The following is an 11,973-nucleotide window of genomic DNA, read 5'->3' as shown; positions in this document are numbered from 1 at the left end:
AGAAGAAGACTCATGAGTAGGACAAAAAAAAAAAAAAACACAAGCTGTTTACATTTGTCAAAGATTTTTGGGGAAAAAAATGTAAAAGGAAAATGTGTGCGAAAAAAAAGTGAAAATAATCAAATGCAATTCAAGTCTTTACCAGGAGCGCATTTGGCATACCCTTTAAAATAATAATATTGGATTACTATTCTAATAATTTTCTATAGTTTTCTTCATATTTTTGGCAATTTAAAATAATTGCGCAATACACAACTGTTATTTAAATCAGTTTTAACAGCATTTAGCCAGTTAACAGATTGATGTTTACATATTCTGTTAATAATTTTCAAAAGATTCTCCCTAAATTTAGATGAAAACAAGGAACATTTATAAGCTTTACATTAAAGCCTACAAACGCAGAGCTTGAGTAAATAAAGCATTAAAATGTTTAATTGAATATGCATTAAGAAATCCAAATAAATTATAAGTACGGGACTAAAGACTGCTAAGCTGAAACATGTTTAAGCATTATACTTACAGCAGCAAGTTAACAAAACTACGTTAAGAGCCCAACTTTAACAGATAGTAAATAGCTAAATGCTTTACAGCCTTCTGGTTAACAGTTAACTGTTAACAGTACTTTGGCATATCCAGTAAGCTCTGATGTTAGGCTAAGAATAAATTTAGCTAGTCAAAATATACGAGTGCAAGTTTATACCCAGAGTTAGGGCGTAAGAATGTCTGGCGTTCCACATGCACATAGCATGGCATCGCCAGCCAAAGGTCGCATCCAGTCAGAGCCGGAGCCAGTTGAAGTTGATGTGGGACTCGAAGTCGGACTCGTAGTCGGTGCTGGAGTCGGCGGGTCCCAGGGATGCGGCTGTTTGCCTGTCTGCTGCTCTTATCTGTTCCTAATTTTATTCTATGTGTTTTGATAGCGCCCGCGTCTCATGTGGCTGCTGTCCGCGAATTCCGTTTGGGATTACGGCCGTGTCTTTAAATGCGTTTGCTGTTTTGGGGCGGCACAAGGACACTTGAATAAGCGGCTTCATTTTGTTGCACTTAAGTTGGAATATAGCCAAAAAGTCAAATGATCGACCTTCCCTTCGGTATATATTGAATATCAGCTTTGAGTTGTTTTGTAACTTATCTTAGAGCCTATAAGAGCTAGAGACACTAAATGTGATCTAGAATATCTTTCTTTTTGGTTTCCCCTCAAAAATTGGGTAATGCTAAAATATGTCCAGGGTCAATACCAAGGTAACACGAAGTCAAAAAATGAGCAGAATATTCTGTTGTGGGCACAGGTACACATATCAGGCCTGCTATAAGACTTATCAGTTTGTAGAAACTTACTTGATAATCCACACGAAAAAAGGAATACAAATTTCAATTAATAAAACCTAAAGTCTCGTCCGATAGGTTGAAAACCTTTATTCAGCGTTTTTGGCAATTCCACTCAGCATGTCGAAAAATGTGCGAAAAACTTTTCTATGTAGTTTTATATATATCGATTCAGGTTTGAGCTTAAGATCGCTTGAAGCATCTGTGCAAATAAATTTTAGACGAGATTCGTCAATCGCAAAGAGTCCATTGAACTAAGTGGAAACAGGAGCGTAAGCCAGAACGGAACAACAAACATTTTTCGATGGACGGAAAATGAGTGGAAAATGTGAAATCTTTAATTAGAAGCAAACGTATGCTAATTTATAATATATATAAATAATTTTATACATTTATATATTTATAAGGCCTGATGTGCTTCACAATATTCAAATCAATCAAGTTTTCGACATTCATCGAAATATTGGAACGTAACTCCCATATTATGGGCATTAGTTTAGATAAATTTCGCAGCTATGCCAAGCGCAATGACTGTTGCACTCATTATTGGAGCCAATTTTTAGCTTGAGGCTCATCAGTTGCAACTTGCAACCTGCTGGTTGAATAGACGCCGCGGCGCGGAGGGGCGATGCTGTGGCATGAAGTGGGATGGAGTGGAGCGGGGCGGTGAGGGGTGTCATCCAACTGTTAAACAGTGGCCAAATGCAAGTCCATAATTTGGCGCTAGTTTTCACCACACGCAGTGGAGAAAAGTGGTCAAACCTGTGTCTGCACGAGGCGCCACGATTTTCCATCGGCTTCGGCTGTCGCTGCTGCTGCTGCTTGGCGCCGACGTCGCCGTCGCAGCCGGCGTCGACGGCATTATCAAGTCCAGGCAGAGGCGGCGACTTCAGTCGCAAGCGAGCGCTCAGCGTGTGAACGTTGTGTGCCTGGCAGTTAGAGCAGTCGAACAGTAAAACAGTCGAATAGTCGCAGTCACTGTTAGCAAGCGTGAACAGTCACTGAGTCGCAGTCACCGTGAAGCGTCGCGTGCTTTTTCCGTATGTTTTTCTGCTTACACTTCTTCGTTTATTTTTTTTCAAGTGTTTTTCAAGTGATTTTCGCGCGCGTTTTTCACGTGCCACGTGCTGCGCGGCGGCTGCAATTTGTTTGTTGTTGTTGTTTGTGTGTTGTGTGTTGTGTGTGTGTGTGTGTGTGTGTGAGTGTGTGTGCGCTAAGAAGCCGCTGCAATTTGCAACTTGAAGAATTGCGAATAACTAAATTTTGCCACTTTTTTTTTTGTATGTTTAAGTTAGTGAAAGTGTTTGCTATTTCTAAAAGCGATTGTTAATTAGAGTGAAGGGGGATGATGCGAAGGGGGGGGGGGGAATGGGGCGGTAGACAGGGGGCCTATCTTTGAAAACCCGTTAGTGAATTTTGCTAATTGCCAGCGAAATTGCAAGCAGCTCAACTTAGCACAAACAAATTTCAAATGTTTCCGAAAACAAAAAAAAAAAAAAAAACGAAAACGAGGAAACAAAATGAAAAATAAATTTTTACTTAATTTAAATAAAGCGTAACGCAAAAAAAGTTTTCTAAAAGGTTTTTTGTTTATTGTGCTCTTATTTTGGCAACAAAAATAACTTTAAAGTTATTTTTCATACAAGCTCAAAGCAAAAGCCGTGTGTGTGTGTGTGTGCGAATATTTTAAAGTTAATATTTCAATGAACAATTAAAGTTTGGGGTACTTTTTTTGTCGTTTTTTCATTCCTCATAAATAATAGGCCAAAAGAGTTAACAAACTGCTTAAATTTTTGCATAATTTTGTGAGACTATATATTCCTGATCCGTATGAGGAACTAAACTTCACAAAATGTGGAAATGTGAAATCTAAATTTTGTAGTAAATTGTGTAAAATGTTGTGATGCATTTGTTTGATGCTCTCGACCATATTTAACATTGATCGAGATATTGGAAGGTAACACCCATGTTAAAGACATGTCTGCATGTTTCTTATCTTCCTTTCGAGGCTATGAAGAAAATTTATTAAATCTGGCATAGATATTTGCAGTATTACAATCGCGTATAATCAGCATCGTATATGCTTTTAACATTTGTGCTCGTTTTTCATAGGTTTCTCTTGACAAAACTTGTTCAAATCTGTTGCAAAGATATAGAAGAAGTTTTTGTTTTTTTTTTACTCAATACATTTTGCTGATGCCTCGACGGGCTGTCTGCAAGCAGTCTAGCCACTTATTTTTTTAAGTCCATTCTTATTCATTACTCCTCTCTCTTTCCTTCTGCTTTGTACTTGTCTTTGGTTAAGTTATCTTCAACATTTTCTTCGCCATGCTTTCTAGCCTCTCTCCTCTTTGACTTTGCTTTTATACATGCTGCGCTTAAACCGTTTGCGAATTATAAACGCATTTTTAAAAACTAGTCTGTTTTTTTGTTTTCTTGTAGCTCACTTCCATTTGCGGTTTGTCATTTCAGTGGTAATCAAACCGCATTCGTTTTTGTTTGTGTGTGGCTTTCACTGCCAGAGGCTTTCCTGCGACAGGCTCTTCAATTATATTGTCACTTTTTTATACCCTGTAAACCAACAGAGCTAGAAGAGGTGTAGCATTGAAATGCCTGATTGAATGTTACGAGATAAAGCTAATTTTTCAGCGTCGATAGTAAAATACATCTATATATCCGTAAGACTCAACTTATTGAACTTGCGATCTTGAGATTTCCCGAATGACTTTTGCCGAATATAACTTAATCTTTTTCATTTCCTGTTAAAATCGTTAAAATAATAACATTTATTTCATGGCTGACTTTTGTGACATACTCTTCAACAAATAGCGCTTTGTCTTTTTAATATCAAAGTTGAATCCATTTTGGTTAACCTTTTTGTCTAGCTCCGCAATCAACGTCTTTACCTCAATTTTGGCTGTGAAAATTCCATTAAGGCCGCTTTTCTCTGTTTCTTCTTCCATATTGAATGCTTAGCGCATTTCTTTGCATTGAAAATCTTATTGTCATTTCATTTGATTAAAAATTTCATAATGCGCATCCTCTGAGCATTTGTCAACTAAGTACAGCAACAACAACAACGTCAAGACAACAAAGCGAGTCTCTAAAATTTTGCGTGTCCCGCAGGCTACAGTTGTGTGTGTGTGAGTGTGTGAGTGTGTGTGTGTGTGTATGTATATGTAAGCTTCCTGTTTTTGTGTGTGTGTGTAGGAGGAGAAAAATGTGCCGCAACATTTGCGATTAGCGGCATTTTTTCGCTCCTCGATTTTTTGTGTCGCCTTGTCGCGTTTACTCATTTGCTTGCATTGTAGCTGCGCGAGTTATACCCTGTAATTTTGAAAATTTCTTCAAAAAGGCATGACAACTTGGTGCACAATGCACCGTCACAAGATTAACGTTGGGCATGAAAAAGTGGTCGGAAAGCCATGCACATTCACCGAAAAAGTTATTTAAAATATATATTTCGATTCATATATGTGGATATATTTAAATGTATAGAAGATATCTTATGGTATACCCTATCAAATATTAAGTTTGCTAGGAAAGGGCATGAAAAAGTGGTGCAAAATGCATTTGCTGACAGATAAAAATGTTTTCGTATATTAAACATATTAATACGCTATTTAGTTGCTTCGCTATACCCTGCATGCTGTGAGTGTTGAGCAACTGAATTACAGGGTATTTGCTAGCAGCGCACACACAAGTCGCTGCCCTTTGTTTACCTTTGGCACCAACATTTTTACGCAGCCCGATATACGTTGTATTTAGATGGCAAATTTTTTTCTGGCTAATTTTAATTTGATTTCCATTGGCAAACAATTTTAGACGGAACAAAGTAAACGAAGGGTACCCGAAAAAAAAAAAAACAATAAAAATAAATTTAAATAAAATGATGCGCTTATAAAATGCCCAATGCCTCCACCCACTGCATGAGCTGAACTCAAGAGAGACAAAACAGAGAGAGAGAGAGAGAGAGAGAGAGAGAGTGCCAGAGAAATGGAAAATTTGAACAACGACAATTTTGCCACGTTGCAAATATAAATTGCATGTGCAATGACTTTATTTGTGTCAACACAACTCGAAAACTAAACAAAAAAAAAACAACAAGAACAACAGCAACAAAAACAAACAACATAAGAAACAAAGCCCATTTTATTCGCATTGTTGATCAACGCTCAGCAACAACAACAACAACAACAACAACAGCGGCAACATTGAACAACAATTGACATCACGCATACGCAGCGTTTGACGCCGCATTTTTGCTGCAAAACGCAAAAATTTTGTGTGTTAATTGGTCGTGGCGAATGGGTAAGTGAAATTTCTTGTTTGTTTCACACTCGACTTAAACACACACACTCGCACACACACTAACACACATTCGCACACACACAGACAGGCACACGCACACTCACGCACTCGAACTCACACATAGACAAAATATAGTTATTTATTTTTGCCGCTTTTTCTCGCATTTTCATTTTAGCAACAATTTCACTGTGAAAATGCTTTTCAAAGTTGCCACACAAATTTGAAATGCGACTCGAAGTAAATGCAGAAAACGCTCGCATTTCGTTCTCTGTTCGCGAACTGGTTCACGAAAATGGTTCACGGCTCAGTTTTGAACTTTTACGAGCTTTGTCTTATGTGATAAAAACCATTAATGCAAATCGATTTCAATTCGACAAACTCATATTTAATTGGCCCAGAACTGCAGCTGCAATCGGATTAGTTTGACAGAGCACAAGCATATGCAGGGTATATTGAACTTATGCATGTGTTTGTAACAGGCAAAAGATACTTTCTCTCGTGCCATAATCATGTTCTGGCCAGGCATCTTCAGTTGAGTTGATTTGGTCGACTTTTCATATGCCGCATGCAAAATGAGTATATCGTTTTTGCTCGACATATCGATATTTATCGATTTTAAGAGCCTGTTTTTTAAAACATAACTCGACAACTATAAGATCTAGATACACCAGACTTTGCGTAAAGATTCTTGTAGTACTTATACAGATTACAAATATTTCACTTTTTTTTTAATTGCCGAAAATTTGATAAGCAATGTGTGTAGGCAGAGTGCCATATGTTAATCATATTGAATCCAGAGAATAATTCGCAAAGTTTGAAAATTAAATAAACCCAAATTAATCAAGTATGCCATTCACCACAGCGTGGGATCAGAGAAAGAGCTAGCATGATGGTCTATGGGAAACCACATATTACATATTCTGTTGCTATATGTTCGCCATCTCTCAAATAGATGTGCATCTATTTTGTATAGAAATTACTAAGAAGAAGAAAAATAAGCAGCTACATCTATTTCCAACTAATCTGTATTGTAAATGTTCTAAACTTGATTTAAAAAGTGAATCTCTGTAAATTTCTTTTTTTCTAGATGTGATTTTTCTTTTCTCTCTACCACTCTTTCCCTCTCCCCCCTTTCTCTCTCTCTCCCCCCCCCCCCCCCTCTCTCTCTCTCGCTCTCTCTCTCTCTCTCTCTTTCTCTCCACGTAAATGAGAGTACGCTGTCAGATGCAAATGTTGCTTTCGGTTTTTGTGTTGTTTTGTAAATGAATTTCGATTGCATCGTTTTTGCTGGCAATTTGCTGATTTGACGATTTGTTGTTGCTGTTGAAGTTGAAGTTGTTGTTGAAGTTGTCGTTATTGTTGTTGTTGCTATTTGATTTCTATCGAGTGTTTTTAAGCAAATGTTATTCAATTAAACAAATTGTTTTGCTTGGCATTTTCATTAACAATTTCTATGACTGTTGGTTTCGATTGCAATTTAATTTCGTTATGGTTTTTGTCTCTTTATCCAATAACCAAAAGCATTTACCCAATTTAATTCAATTTTCATTACGATTGCCACACACACACACACACCCACACACACACACACCCACACACACACACCCACACACACACACACACACGCGCACACACAAATTGTCGAAATACCTTGTGAAAAAAATATATATGTTCGGAAATGGATTTCCTGTTCATTTTGCAATTGACACACAAAATTGCATATATTCTAGATTTATGTCTGGACTAATAGAGAAACACTTCACATCCATAACGTGATATATAGCCAAATTTATATATAGTTATATATATACATATATATATATTTATAGATGTGTATGTGTGTGTGTCGACGATTCGACCTCATGTCAAGTGTCGGTGGCTGTCAAGCGTTTGACAATTTATGCTGCGATTTGTTGAATTCGATTATTATTTTTGTGCTATTCAATTAAATTGTTTTTACACAAACTAAGCAACAACAACAACAACAACAACAACAATTGAAGGACTTAATTACGCTGCTAAATATTGGCTCATGTTTTAATTATGAAATTAATACCAATTATATCGAGCCGTGTGTTTGCCCAACTCAACTGATTATTTTTTTGCTGTCATTTATGCCCATTAAAAATAAATCAAAATTCAGTTTTATCTTAAATGTTAATTTGTTAATTTTAAACATGACAAGCCCCACACTAGCCAACGGCCCGCCTGACGGCTAGATTCCTGCATCTGATTTTTCACATCATGGGACCTAGATTTTGGTGCTTCCCCTCGACTTGCTATATTTGTCCAGATTTAAATGAACTATTCAAATGATTTTATCAAATAAAATAAAAGTAAGAATATGTAATGCACTTGTAGACATTTCTCTTTTACAGATGAGTGAGAATAGTAAAGCTCGTAAATGCTGAGTTTGATTCGATCTATTGGTAAACGAAATATTTTTCCCATTTAAGAAACTAATTTTCAAACGATGTTATTCAAATTTTCCATGATAGTTATCTTTGGGTTTCCATATGAGAACCAACTTTTCGACCAATTAATTGTTCCTACGACAGCTATATAATATAGTATTACGATGTTGATAAGATTTGGCAACATGGTGGCAAAATGTACCTCGAGCCGGTCAGCTTAAAATTGACTTAAAAGAACCTGTCAAATGTGCTGTGATCTCTGAAGGTGCCTCAAGCCGATATTTTGTTAAATTTTTTTCATAAATAACTTTTATTGCTTGGCTATGTCTAAATGGATCTAGCTAAACTCGCCATAAAATGCAGCTAAATTAATACATCGAAAGTTAAATAAGCGACCACAACCGGGACCACGCCCACTAGCGAAACGCCTCACAGTTTTTCTAGCCCATCAGCGGAGAGGAGGAACATGCCAGCAAAATCAGCGAAGCATTCGAAATGCCTTTCAATTATCACGCGGTAGCTAAAAACCAAAAAGTAAATAAATAAATAATAAAAAAAGGTTTATAAATAAATGCATAAATAAATAAATAAGCACATAAATCAGCTGTGCGTGAAAAGTTTACACTCATCTGTGTGTGGGTGTGTGCGTGTGTGTGGCTGTGTTTTCCTCATAATTAAATCAAAATATAAAAACTGCCAACTGCAGTTTTGTGAAAATTCAAATAATTATTTCTCTGTTATCTGAGTAGCTGAATTAACATTGTTTGGCCAATATTTGCCTTCTGTTGCGATAAATGTATTACATTCATTTTCTTTATTCATTTTTATTTTTTTTTAATATTTTTATTAAAATCTGCCGTTAGATTATACTCTGATTGTGTCTATGATTTCGCTTTGATTTGTGTTGCCTTTGTGCCTCAAATGACGTTCAATCAATATTTTGTTTGTTAATTAAATGATATTGAATTTATGTTCGAATTTTCTGTTGATTTAATCCTTTCAACCGTTTACAAATTTCATTTTCTAATGTCTTTTCTGAATTTAAACTTTGTTTTTTTTTTTAACAGCATTTGCTTTTTTATGCAATACGTATATTTTAAACAATTAAACAAAGAGCAAAAACTTAAAAACTTTTAATAATAGCTGAAATAAATAATATTATAGACATTTTAAGTTTTTTCTCAGACGCATAAACATTTATTCAATAAGGAACACGGAATGAAATTGCTTTCAAAATGTTCTGATTAAGCACAACTATTCCCAATTGCCAAAGTTATTTCTAAGCTCAAGGGAGTAGAAAGTTATTGCTTCTAATTCGCAAAGTGTTAAAGCATATTTAAGCTTTATTTAGCGACAAAGTTTGTTCGAAAGCTAAAAACAAATTATGATAATTTCTCGAAATGTCTTTTCCACTTAGTTTCGCTCAAAGCTCAAAGACTTAACTTCATTTTCTTTCTGTGCTTTTGCAGAGATGAGAGCTAAATTTATATACATAAGCTGCAACAAATAGCTGTAGGATCACAATGAATTCCGTATATAACAAAGCTTCTGCTGCGCCTCATTCGCAGCTAACGTGAAGAACAAACTCGCAACGACTGGTTTTCGTTTATAATTCGCAAACGGTTTAAGCACTGGCTTGAGCAGGTGCCTTGACGGCGGATGATGATGATTGCCAGGCACAAATAAGCCACTCTTGTAGTTGTTGTTGCTTTGTTTGATTTGGTTTCCAGTAACAAAAGTTGAGGCAGGCACAAGCAAAGCCCTGGCTTAGACAACTTTAGTTCACTGGCAATCAGTGGCTTGGGCCTTGGCTGGGGTGGGTTAGGCGCACATTAAGGCTACCTGGGCTACCTGGGGTAAGCGCTTTAAGCCTTGACAGCAACAAAACAGATTGCCACGCCTGTCGGCCCTTTGATTTGCCATAGCCCCAGCACCTCATTGTTGTTGATGCTCCTGTTGTTGCTTTTTCTTCTGGTTCCTTTTTTTTCATTTGCTCTTTTTTCGCACTTCATCAAATTGACTTGGGCAAAGTCTGAGCGGCACCCGCCTCCAAAGCCGGCAACTAAATGCGCAAACACATGTTCTCAATAAAGTTGTGACCAGGTCTGAGTGTGTATTTGTATGAGTGTCTGTGTGTGTGTGTGTGCTTGTGTGTGTCTAATGTATGTATTTGCATCTATTAGTGTGCGTGTCAAACATGCCCGACAACGACGACTGAGCTGAGGCAGGGCCAAAAACTCAGCAAAAAGTTTTGGCTTTGGCTCTGGCTGTTGCCCCAAGGCAGCGAACGGGCTAAAAGCGAGCCGAGCCAGGTGAAAGAGGGGGATTGGCCAAAAGTTAATGCTGGCCAACAGCTGCAACGGCTGGCAAATAAATATTTATAAATGTGCGTGTGTAATATTTCTATTTGCCTGAAATGCGATGCAAAAATGTTTCAACAAACTTTCTGCAGCAAAAAAAGGCAGAGCAGACCGTAGCTAAAATACCCTACCAGCTGATATTGGTCGGCTTTGCACGGCTCTGGTGTTATTCTTCAAATTGCAGCTCAAATTTCCACCTATTTTCCACCTGCGAGGCTGAATTCACAGCTTAACTTTTAACCCCCACAATGAAAACACTTTTAGATAAGAGTGAGGAGTTTTTTCTTTCTCTTTACTTGCTGGATATCTGCCATTCGATGCAGCACTTTTTCCTTACATCTTGTTCAATCACATGCAAATCCAATAACAAATCGAATAATGTTTATAGCTGACAACATTTAAATCTGCAACGACTTGCACTTCTTTTTGAAGTGTATCACATTTGTCTGCTACTGCTCAGCTGAACTGAACTGACACTTGACAAACGCTACAGACAAAATGGCTTAGTGTAACACTTCCGTTTCCTGCACACTCTAACACACACACATGCACACTAGCGGGCGGACGGGCGGTCTTAGGCACAGACTGGTTGGGGCAGACATTTGATTAATGGTTTTTTGTGCAGCGCCATGGCCCACAATGTTGCGTTTATGAGACAAGTTTACAACAGCCACGTTGCCATTGAAAATGCGTGTTATTACTCGGCGCCCGAGCAGGGACCGCGATAGTGGCGCCCGAGCGGGGACTGTGCTACAGTAGTAAGTCTTACTCTTAACCGACGGTTTGCTCTATCATTTCATATATTTATATGTGTGTGTAGATGTATGTGTGTGTGTGTGCGCGTTTGATTCATTTTGGACATGTCGTGAGTTGTTACTCGCTTTTCGTGCTGATTAGTTTTGGGAATTTCAGCTTCTCAGCGTCTTAGCCTCGACTGTCAAATATTGAAATAGATGCGCTTTGTATTTGACTTTCAGCTTGGCCAGTTGTCAACTCCCACCCCTTCTCGCAGTCAGTCCCAGGCCCCAAACTCTCCCTCCTGGGCATTAGGCCAGAAAGGTTAATTGCTGACAAATGTTCATTCGTTGGCGCCTGCCTTTCGAATATCATCGAGCTAGTGCAAGTTGCTCATCAAGCTGGGCTCTCAGTTAGTTTCGTTAGCCTGGCCAAAAGTTAAGCCGAATTGGCCAAATTCAATTGGCATGTGATCGAATTTGGCACGGCACGCAAATCAAATTAGATGCTGCAGCTGTGCCCTCCCGCACACAAAGGCTCAACGCTTTTAATCAACACAGCAATTCGCATAGCCTCCGGGCCACGCCGGCGATGCATTGCTTCAGAGTATCGGCATGGTCATGATTGCATTGCCCACAGTGCCAAGCTGATGAGGCCAATTGCCACCTGCTCTTTGCCGTTAGCTTCTACACTTGAATACCCTGTAAGGCTGTACAGTAGAAGGGTTGCATATTCAAGCCATCTAAGCAGTATCATGCCGATGTCGATATATTGTTAAATATGGTATCTGATCTCTGTTTCACCATGCGCAACTATTCCTGTTAACT

The 11,973-nt window shown here is 38.0% G+C and overlaps 1 protein-coding gene across 2 annotated transcripts in view; it reads left to right on the top strand.

The window, feature by feature from the left end:
• Nucleotides 1-2,230: 2,230 nt before the first annotated feature.
• The window catches only part of LOC26530618 (putative mediator of RNA polymerase II transcription subunit 26), an 83,698-nt gene continuing 73,955 nt past the window's right edge, over nt 2,231-11,973 (top strand). For both annotated transcript variants that reach the window (XM_032433303.2, XM_070211260.1), the window contains exons 1-2: nt 2,231-2,366; nt 5,152-5,637. The gene's annotated coding sequence lies outside the window, so the exon portion shown is untranslated. The remainder of the gene's footprint in view (nt 2,367-5,151; nt 5,638-11,973) is intronic.

Source organism: Drosophila virilis, chromosome X, assembly GCF_030788295.1.
Source record: "Drosophila virilis strain 15010-1051.87 chromosome X, Dvir_AGI_RSII-ME, whole genome shotgun sequence".
NCBI classification, from domain to species: domain Eukaryota; kingdom Metazoa; phylum Arthropoda; class Insecta; order Diptera; family Drosophilidae; genus Drosophila; species Drosophila virilis.
Note: the sequence above shows the minus strand (reverse complement) of the source record. Positions and strands in the feature narration are given on the sequence as shown.